The sequence below is a fragment of the Ranitomeya variabilis genome, chromosome 6, assembly GCF_051348905.1.
Source record: "Ranitomeya variabilis isolate aRanVar5 chromosome 6, aRanVar5.hap1, whole genome shotgun sequence".
NCBI lineage: Eukaryota > Metazoa > Chordata > Amphibia > Anura > Dendrobatidae > Ranitomeya > Ranitomeya variabilis.
Genome location: NC_135237.1, coordinates 542,128,129 through 542,151,442, shown reverse-complemented (window position 1 = coordinate 542,151,442; position 23,314 = coordinate 542,128,129).

The window sequence follows — 23,314 nt, the reverse complement described above, 5'->3', positions numbered from 1 at the left end:
GATTTAGGTTGGATTGCCTTTGGGATCTTACCTCCTTGGATGGTGTTATGTTTTCTTGCCAACTCCTCCAAAATAGCTAATGCCTCCTGTTCTGTCTCTGTGGGGAATAATTTCAAGGTATTTTCATTATGAAAAAAAGTTTGAATAATAATTTCCTGGCAAAAAGGTGCAGATCTTTAATAGCAATTAATTTATCAAAGATAACTGTAGGACAAAACATAAGGCTTTTATTTAATACAGTAAGTTCAATTGTACCAAGAAAATGTGAATGTGTCCGGTCATAAAAAAGGAAAATGGGTGGATGTGGAATTTGTAGATGACCAGCTGGTACTGATGAGTGTCACTATAATATATAGTGCCGGTAGGTGAGAGGCCGGGCCGGGAGGGAGATGGGATGCTGGGTATGAAGACATGCCACCAACCAGTGCACTGCAGGATCATGGCCACCCAATACAAAATCTCCAGCAAGGCTCCCTACTATCACAGGTTTTAACTGTTATTGGTCTTCTCAAACACCGGAGACCAGAACTGTGCATAGTATTCTAAGTGTGGTCGCACTAGTGACTTGTAAAGAGGTAAGATTATGTTCTCCTCATGAGCATCTATGCCTCTTTTAATGCCTCCCATTATTATATTTGCCTTTGTAGCAGCTGCCTGACACTGGCCACTAAATGTGAGTTTGTCATCCACCCATACACCCAGGTCTTTTTCATTGACGGTTTTGCCCAGAGTTTTAGAATTAAGCACATATATTACTTCTACCCAAGTGCATGACCTTACATTTATCCCCATTAAAGCTCATTTGCCATTTATCAGCCCAAGCTTCTAGTTTACATAAATCATCCTGTAATATAAAATTGTCCTCCCCTGTATTGATTTCCCTGCAGAGTTCAGTGTCATCTGCAAATATTGAAATTCTGCTCTGAATGCCCCCTGCAAGGTCATTAATAAATATGTTAAAAAGAAGAGGGCCCAATACTGACCCCTGTTGTACCCCACTGCTACCCGCGACCCAGTCTGAGTGTGCTCCATTAATAACCACCCTTTGTTTCCTATCCCTGAGCCAGCTCTCAACCCACTTACACATATTTTCCCCTATCCCCATTATTCTCATTTTATGTATCAACCTTTTGTGTGGCACCGTATCAAAAGCTTTTGAAAAGTCCATATACACTACATCTACTGGGTTCCCTTGGTTCAGTCCGGAACTTACCTCTTCATAGAAGCTGATCAAATTAGTCTGACATGAACGATCCCTAGTAAACCCGTGCTGATACTGGGTCATGAGGTTATTCCTCTTCAGATACTCCAGTATAGCATCCCTTAGAATGCCCTCCAGGATTTTACCCACAGTAGAGGTTAAGCTTACTGGCCTATAATTACCGAGTTCAGTTTTTGTCACCTTTTTGAATATTGGCACCACATTTGATATACGCCAGTCCTGTGGTACAGACCCTGTTATTATGGACTCTTTAAAGATTAAAAATAATGGTCTATCAATGACTGTACTTAATTCCTGCAGTACTCGAGGGTGTATCCGATCCGGGCACGGAGATTTGTCAATTTTAATGATTTTTAGACGCCGCCGTACTTCCTACTGGGTTAAGCAGGTGACATTTAATGGGGAATTTTTATTATCACTGATCATATTGTCTGCCATGGGATTTTCTTGTGTAAATACTGATGAAAAAAAGTCATTTAGCATATTGGCTTTTTCCTCATCCTCGTCCACCATTTCACCCAGACTATTTTTAAGGGGGCAAACACTTTCATTTTTTAGTTTCTTACTATTTATGTAGTTAAAGAATATTTTGGGATTATTTTTACTCTCTCTGGCAATGAGTCTCTCTGTCTCAATTTTTGCTGCCTTGATTTGCTTTTTACAGAATTGATTTAATTTTCTGTATTTATTTAATGCCTCATCACTACCTACTTCCTTTAATTCTCTAAATGCTTTCTTTTTGTCACTTATTGCGCCCCTTACAGCTCTATTTAGCCATATTGGTTTCCTCCTATTTCTAGTATGTTTATTCCCATACGGGTATATACTTTGCACAGGTCCTATCCAGGATGCTAATAAACGTCTCCCATTTTTTTGTGTATTTTTATGTCTCAGGATATCGTCCCAGTTAATTGCACCAAGATCCTCTCTCATCCGTTGGAAATTTGCCCTCCTGAAGTTTAATGTCCTTGTCACCCCTCTACTACACATCTTATTAAAGGATACATGAAAACTTATTATTTTGTGATCACTATTGCCCAAGTGACCCCCAACCCTTAAAATTTGATATGGAGTCTGGCCTGTTTGTTAATATTAGGTCTAGCAGTGCCCCCCTTCTTGTTGGGTCCTGAACCAGTTGTGAAAGGTAATTGTCTCTCATAGTTGTCAAAAACTGATTTCCTTTGCTGGAACTGCAGGTTTCTGTTCCCCAATCTATTTCAGGGTAGTTGAAGTCCCCCATAATAATGACTTCTCCTTGAGTCGCACCTTCATCTATTTGCTTTACGAGGATATTCTCCATTGCTTCCAGTATTTTTGGAGATTTATAACAAACCCTTATCAGTAATTTATTATTTTTCCCCCTCCACTTATCTCCACCCACAGGGACTCTACAGTTATATTTAATTCACCTATATTATCACGCCGGATGGGTTTTAAGGACGATTTTACATACAGACACACCCCTCCCCCTCGCTGATCTGTACGGTCATTTCTGAAAAGGCTATAGCCCTGCAAGTTAACAGCCCAGTTATGGCTCTCATCCAGCCAGGTTTCAGATATCCCCACCATGTCATAATTATGCTCCAACAACATTAATTCTAATTAGTCCATTTTGTTGGCGAGGCTTCTGGCATTATTATTATTATTATTATTTATTGTTATAGCGCCATTTATTCCATGGCGCTTTACATGTGAGGAGGGGTATACATAATAAAAACAAGTACAATAATCTTAAATAATACAAGTCATAACTGGTACAGGAGGAGAGAGGACCCTGCCCGCGAAGGCTCACAATCTACAAGGGATGGGTGAGAATACAGTATGTGAGGATAGAGCTGGTTATGCAGCTGTTTGGTCGATCGGTGGTTACTGCAGGTTGTAGGCTTGTCGGAAGAGGTGGGTCTTCAGGTTCTTTTAGAAATCCTTTTAGGATTCTTTTAGAAATCCTCTAAACGCTTGAGCAGGACCACTGGATTCATCCTCCGACGAGAGGTGCTGGGTTCTTCAGTGCTTGAGGAGCTCCTTTCTGGCGACTCAGCCGCCCTTGACCCATGTGGAGAATCTAAACCTGCCCTTGAGGAGCTTCTTTTCGGGGACTCGGCTGCCCTTGACCGCGTTTCCATGGCATGTGGAGAGCCTAAACCTGCCTGTCTAATCACAGGTTCCCTTGTACTCTCTTCTGCAGCCCTTGATGTGCTGGCTCCAGCTTCCTGCATTTCTTCCTCCCAGGATCTTAGGACCAGCAAGTGGCCTTCGCAAACGTTTTCCAGTGTATTTTCGCGATAATTTCTTTCTGCCATTTCATTAGAGTGCCCTAGATACCTGGCAAATAAATGTTTTTCTGTGTCCTTCAGCCTCGAGATGGTCCAGGATTCAATCACCTTCCTAATCATTTTACTGGTGACAAGGGGAAGCTCAAACTTCTCATGGAAACGCATAATGTCATTGGAGACATTATAGATGGCTTTTCCTGTGGAGGATACAAAGAAGGTATTTGGCGTGTGTGGTTTGACTAGATGGGGTCTCACTTTCTCTAAATACGCTTTGAACCATTCCTCTTCAGTTGGAGTAAGCGCAAAGCAGGCCACTTGTTGTGCTGAGGTTTTGTGCTCCTTCACCCCGACGACTATGAAGTCTTGCCCCTTCCATGTGTGAGGCTTCCTCCTCTCCCATTCTGAAACTGTGAGATTTTTTACTACACCCGGCTGTTGTGCGTGCTTTAATACCAGTAGGCCCTCCAGGTAGTATACATGCACTTGATGATCCTCTCTGTACCTCTATTCTTTCTTAAATTATTAACTGTTCTAACCCCATGCCACCACCACCCCCCATGCCACCGCCACCCCCCATGCCACTGCCACCCCCCATGCCACCGCCACCCCCCATGCCACCGTCACCTCCCATGCCACCGCCACCTCCAGCAACGAAGCCAATTATTTCACACACAGTATACCACTATGTGGAGTTACACATCTGGAGGTTTCTGATGGAAATACGAGCTCCAAAGGAACCCATGTGTGTCAGACATGTGTATCTGCATTCTTCAACAAAGTCACTTGCCTCAATGTCTGTTTTGTAAACCTCTCCCAGTTTTTCAGCTTGTTCCCTTATAGCAGAAGCTTCTAGTTTGGTTAAATTTGATAGAAAAAATTGTGAAGCACTTACTCCGTCTGCGTGCCGGATGTTGGTATATAGTGACTCCACATCACATGTTACGAGTTGTGTATCAGATTCTATATGGAGTCCGTCTACCTTTTTAAGAAAATCACTGGTGTCTTTCACAAAGGACGTTAGTTCACATCCGAGAAGTTTAAGTTCCGAGTCGATAAATTTGTTGACATTCTCCAGATAATTATTACACCCTGATATTATGGGCCGTCCAGGAGGTGTTGTTGAATTCCTATGTAGTTTTGGCAAGAGATACATGGTCGGAATTGTTGGTTTATTAATCTGCAAGGCCGTAAACAATTCTTTAGAAATAATCTCTTTCTCTCTAACCAGTTGTAAAATAGCCAAAAGATCGGATTGGAACTTAATTAACGGACTGAAAGTTAATTTTTTGTAACAATTATCTTTTAGATGGTGAAAAGCCTCTGCTTCGTACATTGTTTTTGGCCATACAACTATCTTCCCACCTTTATCGGCTGGCTTAAATATCACATCTTGTAAGCCCTGTAGTCTTTTGAGAGCTAATTTTTCCTCCCTGTTCAAATTGTTAAAATTAGGATATTTAGGGATTTTTTTCAAAATCCTTACTCACCATTTTGACAAAAATGTCAATTACTGGGCAAGTGTACAAAGGGGAAATTTTCGTGATTTAGGTTGGATTGCCTTTGGGATCTTACCTCCTTGGATGGTGTTATGTTTTCTTGCCAACTCCTCCAAAATAGCTAATGCCTCCTGTTCTGTCTCTGTGGGGAATAATTTCAAGGTATTTTCATTATGAAAAAAAGTTTGAATAATAATTTCCTGGCAAAAAGGTGCAGATCTTTAATAGCAATTAATTTATCAAAGATAACTGTAGGACAAAACATAAGGCTTTTATTTAATACAGTAAGTTCAATTGTACCAAGAAAATGTGAATGTGTCCGGTCATAAAAAAGGAAAATGGGTGGATGTGGAATTTGTAGATGACCAGCTGGTACTGATGAGTGTCACTATAATATATAGTGCCGGTAGGTGAGAGGCCGGGCCGGGAGGGAGATGGGATGCTGGGTATGAAGACATGCCACCAACCAGTGCACTGCAGGATCATGGCCACCCAATACAAAATCTCCAGCAAGGCTCCCTACTATCACAGGTTTTAACTGTTATTGGTCTTCTCAAACACCGGAGACCAGAACTGTGCATAGTATTCTAAGTGTGGTCGCACTAGTGACTTGTATAGAGGTAAGATTATGTTCTCCTCATGAGCATCTATGCCTCTTTTAATGCCTCCCATTATTATATTTGCCTTTGTAGCAGCTGCCTGACACTGGCCACTAAATGTGAGTTTGTCATCCACCCATACACCCAGGTCTTTTTCATTGACGGTTTTGCCCAGAGTTTTAGAATTAAGCACATATATTACTTCTACCCAAGTGCATGACCTTACATTTATCCCCATTAAAGCTCATTTGCCATTTATCAGCCCAAGCTTCTAGTTTACATAAATCATCCTGTAATATAAAATTGTCCTCCCCTGTATTGATTTCCCTGCAGAGTTCAGTGTCATCTGCAAATATTGAAATTCTGCTCTGAATGCCCCCTGCAAGGTCATTAATAAATATGTTAAAAAGAAGAGGGCCCAATACTGACCCCTGTTGTACCCCACTGCTACCCGCGACCCAGTCTGAGTGTGCTCCATTAATAACCACCCTTTGTTTCCTATCCCTGAGCCAGCTCTCAACCCACTTACACATATTTTCCCCTATCCCCATTATTCTCATTTTATGTATCAACCTTTTGTGTGGCACCGTATCAAAAGCTTTTGAAAAGTCCATATGCACTACATCTACTGGGTTCCCTTGGTTCAGTCCGGAACTTACCTCTTCATAGAAGCTGATCAAATTAGTCTGACATGAACGATCCCTAGTAAACCCGTGCTGATACTGGGTCATGAGGTTATTCCTCTTCAGATACTCCAGTATAGCATCCCTTAGAATGCCCTCCAGGATTTTACCCACAGTAGAGGTTAAGCTTACTGGCCTATAATTACCGAGTTCAGTTTTTGTCACCTTTTTGAATATTGGCACCACATTTGATATACGCCAGTCCTGTGTTACAGACCCTGTTATTATGGACTCTTTAAAGATTAAAAATAATGGTCTATCAATGACTGTACTTAATTCCTGCAGTACTCGAGGGTGTATCCGATCCGGGCACGGAGATTTGTCAATTTTAATGATTTTTAGACGCCGCCGTACTTCCTACTGGGTTAAGCAGGTGACATTTAATGGGGAATTTTTATTATCACTGATCATATTGTCTGCCATGGGATTTTCTTGTGTAAATACTGATGAAAAAAAGTCATTTAGCATATTGGCTTTTTCCTCATCCTCGTCCACCATTTCACCCAGACTATTTTTAAGGGGGCAAACACTTTCATTTTTTAGTTTCTTACTATTTATGTAGTTAAAGAATATTTTGGGATTATTTTTACTCTCTCTGGCAATGAGTCTCTCTGTCTCAATTTTTGCTGCCTTGATTTGCTTTTTACAGAATTGATTTAATTTTCTGTATTTATTTAATGCCTCATCACTACCTACTTCCTTTAATTCTCTAAATGCTTTCTTTTTGTCACTTATTGCGCCCCTTACAGCTCTATTTAGCCATATTGGTTTCCTCCTATTTCTAGTATGTTTATTCCCATACGGGTATATACTTTGCACAGGTCCTATCCAGGATGCTAATAAACGTCTCCCATTTTTTTGTGTATTTTTATGTCTCAGGATATCGTCCCAGTTAATTGCACCAAGATCCTCTCTCATCCGTTGGAAATTTGCCCTCCTGAAGTTTAATGTCCTTGTCACCCCTCTACTACACATCTTATTAAAGGATACATGAAAACTTATTATTTTGTGATCACTATTGCCCAAGTGACCCCCAACCCTTAAAATTTGATATGGAGTCTGGCCTGTTTGTTAATATTAGGTCTAGCAGTGCCCCCCTTCTTGTTGGGTCCTGAACCAGTTGTGAAAGGTAATTGTCTCTCATAGTTGTCAAAAACTGATTTCCTTTGCTGGAACTGCAGGTTTCTGTTCCCCAATCTATTTCAGGGTACTTGAAGTCCCCCATAATAATGACTTCTCCTTGAGTCGCACCTTCATCTATTTGCTTTACGAGGATATTCTCCATTGCTTCCAGTATTTTTGGAGATTTATAACAAACCCTTATCAGTAATTTATTATTTTTCCCCCTCCACTTATCTCCACCCACAGGGACTCTACAGTTATATTTAATTCACCTATATTATCACGCCGGATGGGTTTTAAGGACGATTTTACATACAGACACACCCCTCCCCCTCGCTGATCTGTACGGTCATTTCTGAAAAGGCTATAGCCCTGCAAGTTAACAGCCCAGTTATGGCTCTCATCCAGCCAGGTTTCAGATATCCCCACCATGTCATAATTATGCTCCAACAACATTAATTCTAATTAGTCCATTTTGTTGGCGAGGCTTCTGGCATTATTATTATTATTATTATTTATTGTTATAGCGCCATTTATTCCATGGCGCTTTACATGTGAGGAGGGGTATACATAATAAAAACAAGTACAATAATCTTAAATAATACAAGTCATAACTGGTACAGGAGGAGAGAGGACCCTGCCCGCGAAGGCTCACAATCTACAAGGGATGGGTGAGAATACAGTATGTGAGGATAGAGCTGGTTATGCAGCTGTTTGGTCGATCGGTGGTTACTGCAGGTTGTAGGCTTGTCGGAAGAGGTGGGTCTTCAGGTTCTTTTAGAAATCCTTTTAGGATTCTTTTAGAAATCCTCTAAACGCTTGAGCAGGACCACTGGATTCATCCTCCGACGAGAGGTGCTGGGTTCTTCAGTGCTTGAGGAGCTCCTTTCTGGCGACTCAGCCGCCCTTGACCCATGTGGAGAATCTAAACCTGCCCTTGAGGAGCTTCTTTTCGGGGACTCGGCTGCCCTTGACCGCGTTTCCATGGCATGTGGAGAGCCTAAACCTGCCTGTCTAATCACAGGTTCCCTTGTACTCTCTTCTGCAGCCCTTGATGTGCTGGCTCCAGCTTCCTGCATTTCTTCCTCCCAGGATCTTAGGACCAGCAAGTGGCCTTCGCAAACGTTTTCCAGTGTATTTTCGCGATAATTTCTTTCTGCCATTTCATTAGAGTGCCCTAGATACCTGGCAAATAAATGTTTTTCTGTGTCCTTCAGCCTCGAGATGGTCCAGGATTCAATCACCTTCCTAATCATTTTACTGGTGACAAGGGGAAGCTCAAACTTCTCATGGAAACGCATAATGTCATTGGAGACATTATAGATGGCTTTTCCTGTGGAGGATACAAAGAAGGTATTTGGCGTGTGTGGTTTGACTAGATGGGGTCTCACTTTCTCTAAATACGCTTTGAACCATTCCTCTTCAGTTGGAGTAAGCGCAAAGCAGGCCACTTGTTGTGCTGAGGTTTTGTGCTCCTTCACCCCGACGACTATGAAGTCTTGCCCCTTCCATGTGTGAGGCTTCCTCCTCTCCCATTCTGAAACTGTGAGATTTTTTACTACACCCGGCTGTTGTGCGTGCTTTAATACCAGTAGGCCCTCCAGGTAGTATACATGCACTTGATGATCCTCTCTGTACCTCTATTCTTTCTTAAATTATTAACTGTTCTAACCCCATGCCACCACCACCCCCCATGCCACCGCCACCCCCCATGCCACTGCCACCCCCCATGCCACCGCCACCCCCCATGCCACCGCCACCTCCCATGCCACCGCCACCTCCCATGCCACCGCCACCTCCAGCAACGAAGCCAATTATTTCACACACAGTATACCACTATGTGGAGTTACACATCTGGAGGTTTCTGATGGAAATACGAGCTCCAAAGGAACCCATGTGTGTCAGACATGTGTATCTGCATTCTTCAACAAAGTCACTTGCCTCAATGTCTGTTTTGTAAACCTCTCCCAGTTTTTCAGCTTGTTCCCTTATAGCAGAAGCTTCTAGTTTGGTTAAATTTGATAGAAAAAATTGTGAAGCACTTACTCCGTCTGCGTGCCGGATGTTGGTATATAGTGACTCCACATCACATGTTACGAGTTGTGTATCAGATTCTATATGGAGTCCGTCTACCTTTTTAAGAAAATCACTGGTGTCTTTCACAAAGGACGTTAGTTCACATCCGAGAAGTTTAAGTTCCGAGTCGATAAATTTGTTGACATTCTCCAGATAATTATTACACCCTGATATTATGGGCCGTCCAGGAGGTGTTGTTGAATTCCTATGTAGTTTTGGCAAGAGATACATGGTTGGAATTGGTGGTTTATTAATCTGCAAGGCCGTAAACAATTCTTTAGAAATAATCTCTTTCTCTCTAACCAGTTGTAAAATAGCCAAAAGATCGGATTGGAACTTAATTAACGGACTGAAAGTTAATTTTTTGTAACAATTATCTTTTAGATGGTGAAAAGCCTCTGCTTCGTACATTGTTTTTGGCCATACAACTATCTTCCCACCTTTATCGGCTGGCTTAAATATCACATCTTGTAAGCCCTGTAGTCTTTTGAGAGCTAATTTTTCCTCCCTGTTCAAATTGTTAAAATTAGGATATTTAGGGATTTTTTTCAAAATCCTTACCATTTTGACAAAAATGTCAATTACTGGGCAAGTGTACAAAGGGGAAATTTTCGTGATTTAGGTTGGATTGCCTTTGGGATCTTACCTCCTTGGATGGTGTTATGTTTTCTTGCCAACTCCTCCAAAATAGCTAATGCCTCCTGTTCTGTCTCTGTGGGGAATAATTTCAAGGTATTTTCATTATGAAAAAAAGTTTGAATAATAATTTCCTGGCAAAAAGGTGCAGATCTTTAATAGCAATTAATTTATCAAAGATAACTGTAGGACAAAACATAAGGCTTTTATTTAATACAGTAAGTTCAATTGTACCAAGAAAATGTGAATGTGTCCGGTCATAAAAAAGGAAAATGGGTGGATGTGGAATTTGTAGATGACCAGCTGGTACTGATGAGTGTCACTATAATATATAGTGCCGGTAGGTGAGAGGCCGGGCCGGGAGGGAGATGGGATGCTGGGTATGAAGACATGCCACCAACCAGTGCACTGCAGGATCATGGCCACCCAATACAAAATCTCCAGCAAGGCTCCCTACTATCACAGGTTTTAACTGTTATTGGTCTTCTCAAACACCGGAGACCAGAACTGTGCATAGTATTCTAAGTGTGGTCGCACTAGTGACTTGTAAAGAGGTAAGATTATGTTCTCCTCATGAGCATCTATGCCTCTTTTAATGCCTCCCATTATTATATTTGCCTTTGTAGCAGCTGCCTGACACTGGCCACTAAATGTGAGTTTGTCATCCACCCATACACCCAGGTCTTTTTCATTGACGGTTTTGCCCAGAGTTTTAGAATTAAGCACATATATTACTTCTACCCAAGTGCATGACCTTACATTTATCCCCATTAAAGCTCATTTGCCATTTATCAGCCCAAGCTTCTAGTTTACATAAATCATCCTGTAATATAAAATTGTCCTCCCCTGTATTGATTTCCCTGCAGAGTTCAGTGTCATCTGCAAATATTGAAATTCTGCTCTGAATGCCCCCTGCAAGGTCATTAATAAATATGTTAAAAAGAAGAGGGCCCAATACTGACCCCTGTTGTACCCCACTGCTACCCGCGACCCAGTCTGAGTGTGCTCCATTAATAACCACCCTTTGTTTCCTATCCCTGAGCCAGCTCTCAACCCACTTACACATATTTTCCCCTATCCCCATTATTCTCATTTTATGTATCAACCTTTTGTGTGGCACCGTATCAAAAGCTTTTGAAAAGTCCATATGCACTACATCTACTGGGTTCCCTTGGTTCAGTCCGGAACTTACCTCTTCATAGAAGCTGATCAAATTAGTCTGACATGAACGATCCCTAGTAAACCCGTGCTGATACTGGGTCATGAGGTTATTCCTCTTCAGATACTCCAGTATAGCATCCCTTAGAATGCCCTCCAGGATTTTACCCACAGTAGAGGTTAAGCTTACTGGCCTATAATTACCGAGTTCAGTTTTTGTCACCTTTTTGAATATTGGCACCACATTTGATATACGCCAGTCCTGTGGTACAGACCCTGTTATTATGGACTCTTTAAAGATTAAAAATAATGGTCTATCAATGACTGTACTTAATTCCTGCAGTACTCGAGGGTGTATCCGATCCGGGCACGGAGATTTGTCAATTTTAATGATTTTTAGACGCCGCCGTACTTCCTACTGGGTTAAGCAGGTGACATTTAATGGGGAATTTTTATTATCACTGATCATATTGTCTGCCATGGGATTTTCTTGTGTAAATACTGATGAAAAAAAGTCATTTAGCATATTGGCTTTTTCCTCATCCTCGTCCACCATTTCACCCAGACTATTTTTAAGGGGGCAAACACTTTCATTTTTTAGTTTCTTACTATTTATGTAGTTAAAGAATATTTTGGGATTATTTTTACTCTCTCTGGCAATGAGTCTCTCTGTCTCAATTTTTGCTGCCTTGATTTGCTTTTTACAGAATTGATTTAATTTTCTGTATTTATTTAATGCCTCATCACTACCTACTTCCTTTAATTCTCTAAATGCTTTCTTTTTGTCACTTATTGCGCCCCTTACAGCTCTATTTAGCCATATTGGTTTCCTCCTATTTCTAGTATGTTTATTCCCATACGGGTATATACTTTGCACAGGTCCTATCCAGGATGCTAATAAACGTCTCCCATTTTTTTGTGTATTTTTATGTCTCAGGATATCGTCCCAGTTAATTGCACCAAGATCCTCTCTCATCCGTTGGAAATTTGCCCTCCTGAAGTTTAATGTCCTTGTCACCCCTCTACTACACATCTTATTAAAGGATACATGAAAACTTATTATTTTGTGATCACTATTGCCCAAGTGACCCCCAACCCTTAAAATTTGATATGGAGTCTGGCCTGTTTGTTAATATTAGGTCTAGCAGTGCCCCCCTTCTTGTTGGGTCCTGAACCAGTTGTGAAAGGTAATTGTCTCTCATAGTTGTCAAAAACTGATTTCCTTTGCTGGAACTGCAGGTTTCTGTTCCCCAATCTATTTCAGGGTACTTGAAGTCCCCCATAATAATGACTTCTCCTTGAGTCGCACCTTCATCTATTTGCTTTACGAGGATATTCTCCATTGCTTCCAGTATTTTTGGAGATTTATAACAAACCCTTATCAGTAATTTATTATTTTTCCCCCTCCACTTATCTCCACCCACAGGGACTCTACAGTTATATTTAATTCACCTATATTATCACGCCGGATGGGTTTTAAGGACGATTTTACATACAGACACACCCCTCCCCCTCGCTGATCTGTACGGTCATTTCTGAAAAGGCTATAGCCCTGCAAGTTAACAGCCCAGTTATGGCTCTCATCCAGCCAGGTTTCAGATATCCCCACCATGTCATAATTATGCTCCAACAACATTAATTCTAATTAGTCCATTTTGTTGGCGAGGCTTCTGGCATTATTATTATTATTATTATTTATTGTTATAGCGCCATTTATTCCATGGCGCTTTACATGTGAGGAGGGGTATACATAATAAAAACAAGTACAATAATCTTAAATAATACAAGTCATAACTGGTACAGGAGGAGAGAGGACCCTGCCCGCGAAGGCTCACAATCTACAAGGGATGGGTGAGAATACAGTATGTGAGGATAGAGCTGGTTATGCAGCTGTTTGGTCGATCGGTGGTTACTGCAGGTTGTAGGCTTGTCGGAAGAGGTGGGTCTTCAGGTTCTTTTAGAAATCCTTTTAGGATTCTTTTAGAAATCCTCTAAACGCTTGAGCAGGACCACTGGATTCATCCTCCGACGAGAGGTGCTGGGTTCTTCAGTGCTTGAGGAGCTCCTTTCTGGCGACTCAGCCGCCCTTGACCCATGTGGAGAATCTAAACCTGCCCTTGAGGAGCTTCTTTTCGGGGACTCGGCTGCCCTTGACCGCGTTTCCATGGCATGTGGAGAGCCTAAACCTGCCTGTCTAATCACAGGTTCCCTTGTACTCTCTTCTGCAGCCCTTGATGTGCTGGCTCCAGCTTCCTGCATTTCTTCCTCCCAGGATCTTAGGACCAGCAAGTGGCCTTCGCAAACGTTTTCCAGTGTATTTTCGCGATAATTTCTTTCTGCCATTTCATTAGAGTGCCCTAGATACCTGGCAAATAAATGTTTTTCTGTGTCCTTCAGCCTCGAGATGGTCCAGGATTCAATCACCTTCCTAATCATTTTACTGGTGACAAGGGGAAGCTCAAACTTCTCATGGAAACGCATAATGTCATTGGAGACATTATAGATGGCTTTTCCTGTGGAGGATACAAAGAAGGTATTTGGCGTGTGTGGTTTGACTAGATGGGGTCTCACTTTCTCTAAATACGCTTTGAACCATTCCTCTTCAGTTGGAGTAAGCGCAAAGCAGGCCACTTGTTGTGCTGAGGTTTTGTGCTCCTTCACCCCGACGACTATGAAGTCTTGCCCCTTCCATGTGTGAGGCTTCCTCCTCTCCCATTCTGAAACTGTGAGATTTTTTACTACACCCGGCTGTTGTGCGTGCTTTAATACCAGTAGGCCCTCCAGGTAGTATACATGCACTTGATGATCCTCTCTGTACCTCTATTCTTTCTTAAATTATTAACTGTTCTAACCCCATGCCACCACCACCCCCCATGCCACCGCCACCCCCCATGCCACTGCCACCCCCCATGCCACCGCCACCCCCCATGCCACCGCCACCTCCCATGCCACCGCCACCTCCCATGCCACCGCCACCTCCAGCAACGAAGCCAATTATTTCACACACAGTATACCACTATGTGGAGTTACACATCTGGAGGTTTCTGATGGAAATACGAGCTCCAAAGGAACCCATGTGTGTCAGACATGTGTATCTGCATTCTTCAACAAAGTCACTTGCCTCAATGTCTGTTTTGTAAACCTCTCCCAGTTTTTCAGCTTGTTCCCTTATAGCAGAAGCTTCTAGTTTGGTTAAATTTGATAGAAAAAATTGTGAAGCACTTACTCCGTCTGCGTGCCGGATGTTGGTATATAGTGACTCCACATCACATGTTACGAGTTGTGTATCAGATTCTATATGGAGTCCGTCTACCTTTTTAAGAAAATCACTGGTGTCTTTCACAAAGGACGTTAGTTCACATCCGAGAAGTTTAAGTTCCGAGTCGATAAATTTGTTGACATTCTCCAGATAATTATTACACCCTGATATTATGGGCCGTCCAGGAGGTGTTGTTGAATTCCTATGTAGTTTTGGCAAGAGATACATGGTTGGAATTGGTGGTTTATTAATCTGCAAGGCCGTAAACAATTCTTTAGAAATAATCTCTTTCTCTCTAACCAGTTGTAAAATAGCCAAAAGATCGGATTGGAACTTAATTAACGGACTGAAAGTTAATTTTTTGTAACAATTATCTTTTAGATGGTGAAAAGCCTCTGCTTCGTACATTGTTTTTGGCCATACAACTATCTTCCCACCTTTATCGGCTGGCTTAAATATCACATCTTGTAAGCCCTGTAGTCTTTTGAGAGCTAATTTTTCCTCCCTGTTCAAATTGTTAAAATTAGGATATTTAGGGATTTTTTTCAAAATCCTTACCATTTTGACAAAAATGTCAATTACTGGGCAAGTGTACAAAGGGGAAATTTTCGTGATTTAGGTTGGATTGCCTTTGGGATCTTACCTCCTTGGATGGTGTTGTTTTCTTGCCAACTCCTCCAAAATAGCTAATGCCTCCTGTTCTGTCTCTGTGGGGAATAATTTCAAGGTATTTTCATTATGAAAAAAAGTTTGAATAATAATTTCCTGGCAAAAAGGTGCAGATCTTTAATAGCAATTAATTTATCAAAGATAACTGTAGGACAAAACATAAGGCTTTTATTTAATACAGTAAGTTCAATTGTACCAAGAAAATGTGAATGTGTCCGGTCATAAAAAAGGAAAATGGGTGGATGTGGAATTTGTAGATGACCAGCTGGTACTGATGAGTGTCACTATAATATATAGTGCCGGTAGGTGAGAGGCCGGGCCGGGAGGGAGATGGGATGCTGGGTATGAAGACATGCCACCAACCAGTGCACTGCAGGATCATGGCCACCCAATACAAAATCTCCAGCAAGGCTCCCTACTATCACAGGTTTTAACTGTTATTGGTCTTCTCAAACACCGGAGACCAGAACTGTGCATAGTATTCTAAGTGTGGTCGCACTAGTGACTTGTAAAGAGGTAAGATTATGTTCTCCTCATGAGCATCTATGCCTCTTTTAATGCCTCCCATTATTATATTTGCCTTTGTAGCAGCTGCCTGACACTGGCCACTAAATGTGAGTTTGTCATCCACCCATACACCCAGGTCTTTTTCATTGACGGTTTTGCCCAGAGTTTTAGAATTAAGCACATATATTACTTCTACCCAAGTGCATGACCTTACATTTATCCCCATTAAAGCTCATTTGCCATTTATCAGCCCAAGCTTCTAGTTTACATAAATCATCCTGTAATATAAAATTGTCCTCCCCTGTATTGATTTCCCTGCAGAGTTCAGTGTCATCTGCAAATATTGAAATTCTGCTCTGAATGCCCCCTGCAAGGTCATTAATAAATATGTTAAAAAGAAGAGGGCCCAATACTGACCCCTGTTGTACCCCACTGCTACCCGCGACCCAGTCTGAGTGTGCTCCATTAATAACCACCCTTTGTTTCCTATCCCTGAGCCAGCTCTCAACCCACTTACACATATTTTCCCCTATCCCCATTATTCTCATTTTATGTATCAACCTTTTGTGTGGCACCGTATCAAAAGCTTTTGAAAAGTCCATATGCACTACATCTACTGGGTTCCCTTGGTTCAGTCCGGAACTTACCTCTTCATAGAAGCTGATCAAATTAGTCTGACATGAACGATCCCTAGTAAACCCGTGCTGATACTGGGTCATGAGGTTATTCCTCTTCAGATACTCCAGTATAGCATCCCTTAGAATGCCCTCCAGGATTTTACCCACAGTAGAGGTTAAGCTTACTGGCCTATAATTACCGAGTTCAGTTTTTGTCACCTTTTTGAATATTGGCACCACATTTGATATACGCCAGTCCTGTGGTACAGACCCTGTTATTATGGACTCTTTAAAGATTAAAAATAATGGTCTATCAATGACTGTACTTAATTCCTGCAGTACTCGAGGGTGTATCCGATCCGGGCACGGAGATTTGTCAATTTTAATGATTTTTAGACGCCGCCGTACTTCCTACTGGGTTAAGCAGGTGACATTTAATGGGGAATTTTTATTATCACTGATCATATTGTCTGCCATGGGATTTTCTTGTGTAAATACTGATGAAAAAAAGTCATTTAGCATATTGGCTTTTTCCTCATCCTCGTCCACCATTTCACCCAGACTATTTTTAAGGGGGCAAACACTTTCATTTTTTAGTTTCTTACTATTTATGTAGTTAAAGAATATTTTGGGATTATTTTTACTCTCTCTGGCAATGAGTCTCTCTGTCTCAATTTTTGCTGCCTTGATTTGCTTTTTACAGAATTGATTTAATTTTCTGTATTTATTTAATGCCTCATCACTACCTACTTCCTTTAATTCTCTAAATGCTTTCTTTTTGTCACTTATTGCGCCCCTTACAGCTCTATTTAGCCATATTGGTTTCCTCCTATTTCTAGTATGTTTATTCCCATACGGGTATATACTTTGCACAGGTCCTATCCAGGATGCTAATAAACGTCTCCCATTTTTTTGTGTATTTTTATGTCTCAGGATATCGTCCCAGTTAATTGCACCAAGATCCTCTCTCATCCGTTGGCAATTTGCCCTCCTGAAGTTTAATGTCCTTGTCACCCCTCTACTACACATCTTATTAAAGGATACATGAAAACTTATTATTTTGTGATCACTATTGCCCAAGTGACCCCCAACCCTTAAAATTTGATATGGAGTCTGGCCTGTTTGTTAATATTAGGTCTAGCAGTGCCCCCCTTCTTGTTGGGTCCTGAACCAGTTGTGAAAGGTAATTGTCTCTCATAGTTGTCAAAAACTGATTTCCTTTGCTGGAACTGCAGGTTTCTGTTCCCCAATCTATTTCAGGGTAGTTGAAGTCCCCCATAATAATGACTTCTCCTTGAGTCGCACCTTCATCTATTTGCTTTACGAGGATATTCTCCATTGCTTCCAGTATTTTTGGAGATTTATAACAAACCCTTATCAGTAATTTATTATTTTTCCCCCTCCACTTATCTCCACCCACAGGGACTCTACAGTTATATTTAATTCACCTATATTATCACGCCGGATGGGTTTTAAGGACGATTTTACATACAGACACACCCCTCCCCCTCGCTTATCTGTACGGTCATTTCTGAAAAGGCTATAGCCCTGCAAGTTAACAGCCCAGTTATGGCTCTCATCCAGCCAGGTTTCAGATATCCCCACCATGTCATAATTATGCTCCAACAACATTAATTCTAATTAGTCCATTTTGTTGGCGAGGCTTCTGGCATTATTATTATTATTATTATTTATTGTTATAGCGCCATTTATTCCATGGCGCTTTACATGTGAGGAGGGGTATACATAATAAAAACAAGTACAATAATCTTAAATAATACAAGTCATAACTGGTACAGGAGGAGAGAGGACCCTGCCCGCGAAGGCTCACAATCTACAAGGGATGGGTGAGAATACAGTATGTGAGGATAGAGCTGGTTATGCAGCTGTTTGGTCGATCGGTGGTTACTGCAGGTTGTAGGCTTGTCGGAAGAGGTGGGTCTTCAGGTTCTTTTAGAAATCCTTTTAGGATTCTTTTAGAAATCCTCTAAACGCTTGAGCAGGACCACTGGATTCATCCTCCGACGAGAGGTGCTGGGTTCTTCAGTGCTTGAGGAGCTCCTTTCTGGCGACTCAGCCGCCCTTGACCCATGTGGAGAATCTAAACCTGCCCTTGAGGAGCTTCTTTTCGGGGACTCGGCTGCCCTTGACCGCGTTTCCATGGCATGTGGAGAGCCTAAACCTGCCTGTCTAATCACAGGTTCCCTTGTACTCTCTTCTGCAGCCCTTGATGTGCTGGCTCCAGCTTCCTGCATTTCTTCCTCCCAGGATCTTAGGACCAGCAAGTGGCCTTCGCAAACGTTTTCCAGTGTATTTTCGCGATAATTTCTTTCTGCCATTTCATTAGAGTGCCCTAGATACCTGGCAAATAAATGTTTTTCTGTGTCCTTCAGCCTCGAGATGGTCCAGGATTCAATCACCTTCCTAATCATTTTACTGGTGACAAGGGGAAGCTCAAACTTCTCATGGAAATGCATAATGTCATTGGAGACATTATAGATGGCTTTTCCTGTGGAGGATACAAAGAAGGTATTTGGCGTGTGTGGTTTGACTAGATGGGGTCTCACTTTCTCTAAATACGCTTTGAACCATTCCTCTTCAGTTGGAGTAAGCGCAAAGCAGGCCACTTGTTGTGCTGAGGTTTTGTGCTCCTTCACCCCGACGACTATGAAGTCTTGCCCCTTCCATGTGTGAGGCTTCCTCCTCTCCCATTCTGAAACTGTGAGATTTTTTACTACACCCGGCTGTTGTGCGTGCTTTAATACCAGTAGGCCCTCCAGGTAGTATACATGCACTTGATGATCCTCTCTGTACCTCTATTCTTTCTTAAATTATTAACTGTTCTAACCCCATGCCACCACCACCCCCCATGCCACCGCCACCACCCATGCCACCGCCACCCCCCATGCCACCGCCACCTCCCATGCCACCGCCACCTCCCATGCCACCGCCACCTCCAGCAACGAAGCCAATTATTTCACACACAGTATACCACTATGTGGAGTTACACATCTGGAGGTTTCTGATGGAAATACGAGCTCCAAAGGAACCCATGTGTGTCAGACATGTGTATCTGCATTCTTCAACAAAGTCACTTGCCTCAATGTCTGTTTTGTAAACCTCTCCCAGTTTTTCAGCTTGTTCCCTTATAGCAGAAGCTTCTAGTTTGGTTAAATTTGATAGAAAAAATTGTGAAGCACTTACTCCGTCTGCGTGCCGGATGTTGGTATATAGTGACTCCACATCACATGTTACGAGTTGTGTATCAGATTCTATATGGAGTCCGTCTACCTTTTTAAGAAAATCACTGGTGTCTTTCACAAAGGACGTTAGTTCACATCCGAGAAGTTTAAGTTCCGAGTCGATAAATTTGTTGACATTCTCCAGATAATTATTACACCCTGATATTATGGGCCGTCCAGGAGGTGTTGTTGAATTCCTATGTAGTTTTGGCAAGAGATACATGGTCGGAATTGTTGGTTTATTAATCTGCAAGGCCGTAAACAATTCTTTAGAAATAATCTCTTTCTCTCTAACCAGTTGTAAAATAGCCAAAAGATCGGATTGGAACTTAATTAACGGACTGAAAGTTAATTTTTTGTAACAATTATCTTTTAGATGGTGAAAAGCCTCTGCTTCGTACATTGTTTTTGGCCATACAACTATCTTCCCACCTTTATCGGCTGGCTTAAATATCACATCTTGTAAGCCCTGTAGTCTTTTGAGAGCTAATTTTTCCTCCCTGTTCAAATTGTTAAAATTAGGATATTTAGGGATTTTTTTCAAAATCCTTACTCACCATTTTGACAAAAATGTCAATTACTGGGCAAGTGTACAAAGGGGAAATTTTCGTGATTTAGGTTGGATTGCCTTTGGGATCTTACCTCCTTGGATGGTGTTATGTTTTCTTGCCAACTCCTCCAAAATAGCTAATGCCTCCTGTTCTGTCTCTGTGGGGAATAATTTCAAGGTATTTTCATTATGAAAAAAAGTTTGAATAATTTCCTGGCAAAGAGGTGCAGATCTTTAATAGCAATTAATTTATCAAAGATAACTGTAGGACAAAACATAAGGCTTTTATTTAATACAGTAAGTTCAATTGTACCAAGAAAATGTGAATGTGTCCGGTCATAAAAAAGGAAAATGGGTGGATGTGGAATTTGTAGATGACCAGCTGGTACTGATGAGTGTCACTATAATATATAGTGCCGGTAGGTGAGAGGCCGGGCCGGGAGGGAGATGGGATGCTGGGTATGAAGACATGCCACCAACCAGTGCACTGCAGGATCATGGCCACCCAATACAAAATCTCCAGCAAGGCTCCCTACTATCACAGGTTTTAACTGTTATTGGTCTTCTCAAACACCGGAGACCAGAACTGTGCATAGTATTCTAAGTGTGGTCGCACTAGTGACTTGTAAAGAGGTAAGATTATGTTCTCCTCATGAGCATCTATGCCTCTTTTAATGCCTCCCATTATTATATTTGCCTTTGTAGCAGCTGCCTGACACTGGCCACTAAATGTGAGTTTGTCATCCACCCATACACCCAGGTCTTTTTCATTGACGGTTTTGCCCAGAGTTTTAGAATTAAGCACATATATTACTTCTACCCAAGTGCATGACCTTACATTTATCCCCATTAAAGCTCATTTGCCATTTATCAGCCCAAGCTTCTAGTTTACATAAATCATCCTGTAATATAAAATTGTCCTCCCCTGTATTGATTTCCCTGCAGAGTTCAGTGTCATCTGCAAATATTGAAATTCTGCTCTGAATGCCCCCTGCAAGGTCATTAATAAATGTTAAAAAGAAGAGGGCCCAATACTGACCCCTGTTGTACCCCACTGCTACCCGCGACCCAGTCTGAGTGTGCTCCATTAATAACCACCCTTTGTTTCCTATCCCTGAGCCAGCTCTCAACCCACTTACACATATTTTCCCCTATCCCCATTATTCTCATTTTATGTATCAACCTTTTGTGTGGCACCGTATCAAAAGCTTTTGAAAAGTCCATATACACTACATCTACTGGGTTCCCTTGGTTCAGTCCGGAACTTACCTCTTCATAGAAGCTGATCAAATTAGTCTGACATGAACGATCCCTAGTAAACCCGTGCTGATACTGGGTCATGAGGTTATTCCTCTTCAGATACTCCAGTATAGCATCCCTTAGAATGCCCTCCAGGATTTTACCCACAGTAGAGGTTAAGCTTACTGGCCTATAATTACCGAGTTCAGTTTTTGTCACCTTTTTGAATATTGGCACCACATTTGATATACGCCAGTCCTGTGGTACAGACCCTGTTATTATGGACTCTTTAAAGATTAAAAATAATGGTCTATCAATGACTGTACTTAATTCCTGCAGTACTCGAGGGTGTATCCGATCCGGGCACGGAGATTTGTCAATTTTAATGATTTTTAGACGCCGCCGTACTTCCTACTGGGTTAAGCAGGTGACATTTAATGGGGAATTTTTATTATCACTGATCATATTGTCTGCCATGGGATTTTCTTGTGTAAATACTGATGAAAAAAAGTCATTTAGCATATTGGCTTTTTCCTCATCCTCGTCCACCATTTCACCCAGACTATTTTTAAGGGGGCAAACACTTTCATTTTTTAGTTTCTTACTATTTATGTAGTTAAAGAATATTTTGGGATTATTTTTACTCTCTCTGGCAATGAGTCTCTCTGTCTCAATTTTTGCTGCCTTGATTTGCTTTTTACAGAATTGATTTAATTTTCTGTATTTATTTAATGCCTCATCACTACCTACTTCCTTTAATTCTCTAAATGCTTTCTTTTTGTCACTTATTGCGCCCCTTACAGCTCTATTTAGCCATATTGGTTTCCTCCTATTTCTAGTATGTTTATTCCCATACGGGTATATACTTTGCACAGGTCCTATCCAGGATGCTAATAAACGTCTCCCATTTTTTTGTGTATTTTTATGTCTCAGGATATCGTCCCAGTTAATTGCACCAAGATCCTCTCTCATCCGTTGGAAATTTGCCCTCCTGAAGTTTAATGTCCTTGTCACCCCTCTACTACACATCTTATTAAAGGATACATGAAAACTTATTATTTTGTGATCACTATTGCCCAAGTGACCCCCAACCCTTAAAATTTGATATGGAGTCTGGCCTGTTTGTTAATATTAGGTCTAGCAGTGCCCCCCTTCTTGTTGGGTCCTGAACCAGTTGTGAAAGGTAATTGTCTCTCATAGTTGTCAAAAACTGATTTCCTTTGCTGGAACTGCAGGTTTCTGTTCCCCAATCTATTTCAGGGTAGTTGAAGTCCCCCATAATAATGACTTCTCCTTGAGTCGCACCTTCATCTATTTGCTTTACGAGGATATTCTCCATTGCTTCCAGTATTTTTGGAGATTTATAACAAACCCTTATCAGTAATTTATTATTTTTCCCCCTCCACTTATCTCCACCCACAGGGACTCTACAGTTATATTTAATTCACCTATATTATCACGCCGGATGGGTTTTAAGGACGATTTTACATACAGACACACCCCTCCCCCTCGCTTATCTGTACGGTCATTTCTGAAAAGGCTATAGCCCTGCAAGTTAACAGCCCAGTTATGGCTCTCATCCAGCCAGGTTTCAGATATCCCCACCATGTCATAATTATGCTCCAACAACATTAATTCTAATTAGTCCATTTTGTTGGCGAGGCTTCTGGCATTATTATTATTATTATTATTTATTGTTATAGCGCCATTTATTCCATGGCGCTTTACATGTGAGGAGGGGTATACATAATAAAAACAAGTACAATAATCTTAAATAATACAAGTCATAACTGGTACAGGAGGAGAGAGGACCCTGCCCGCGAAGGCTCACAATCTACAAGGGATGGGTGAGAATACAGTATGTGAGGATAGAGCTGGTTATGCAGCTGTTTGGTCGATCGGTGGTTACTGCAGGTTGTAGGCTTGTCGGAAGAGGTGGGTCTTCGGGTTCTTTTAGAAATCCTTT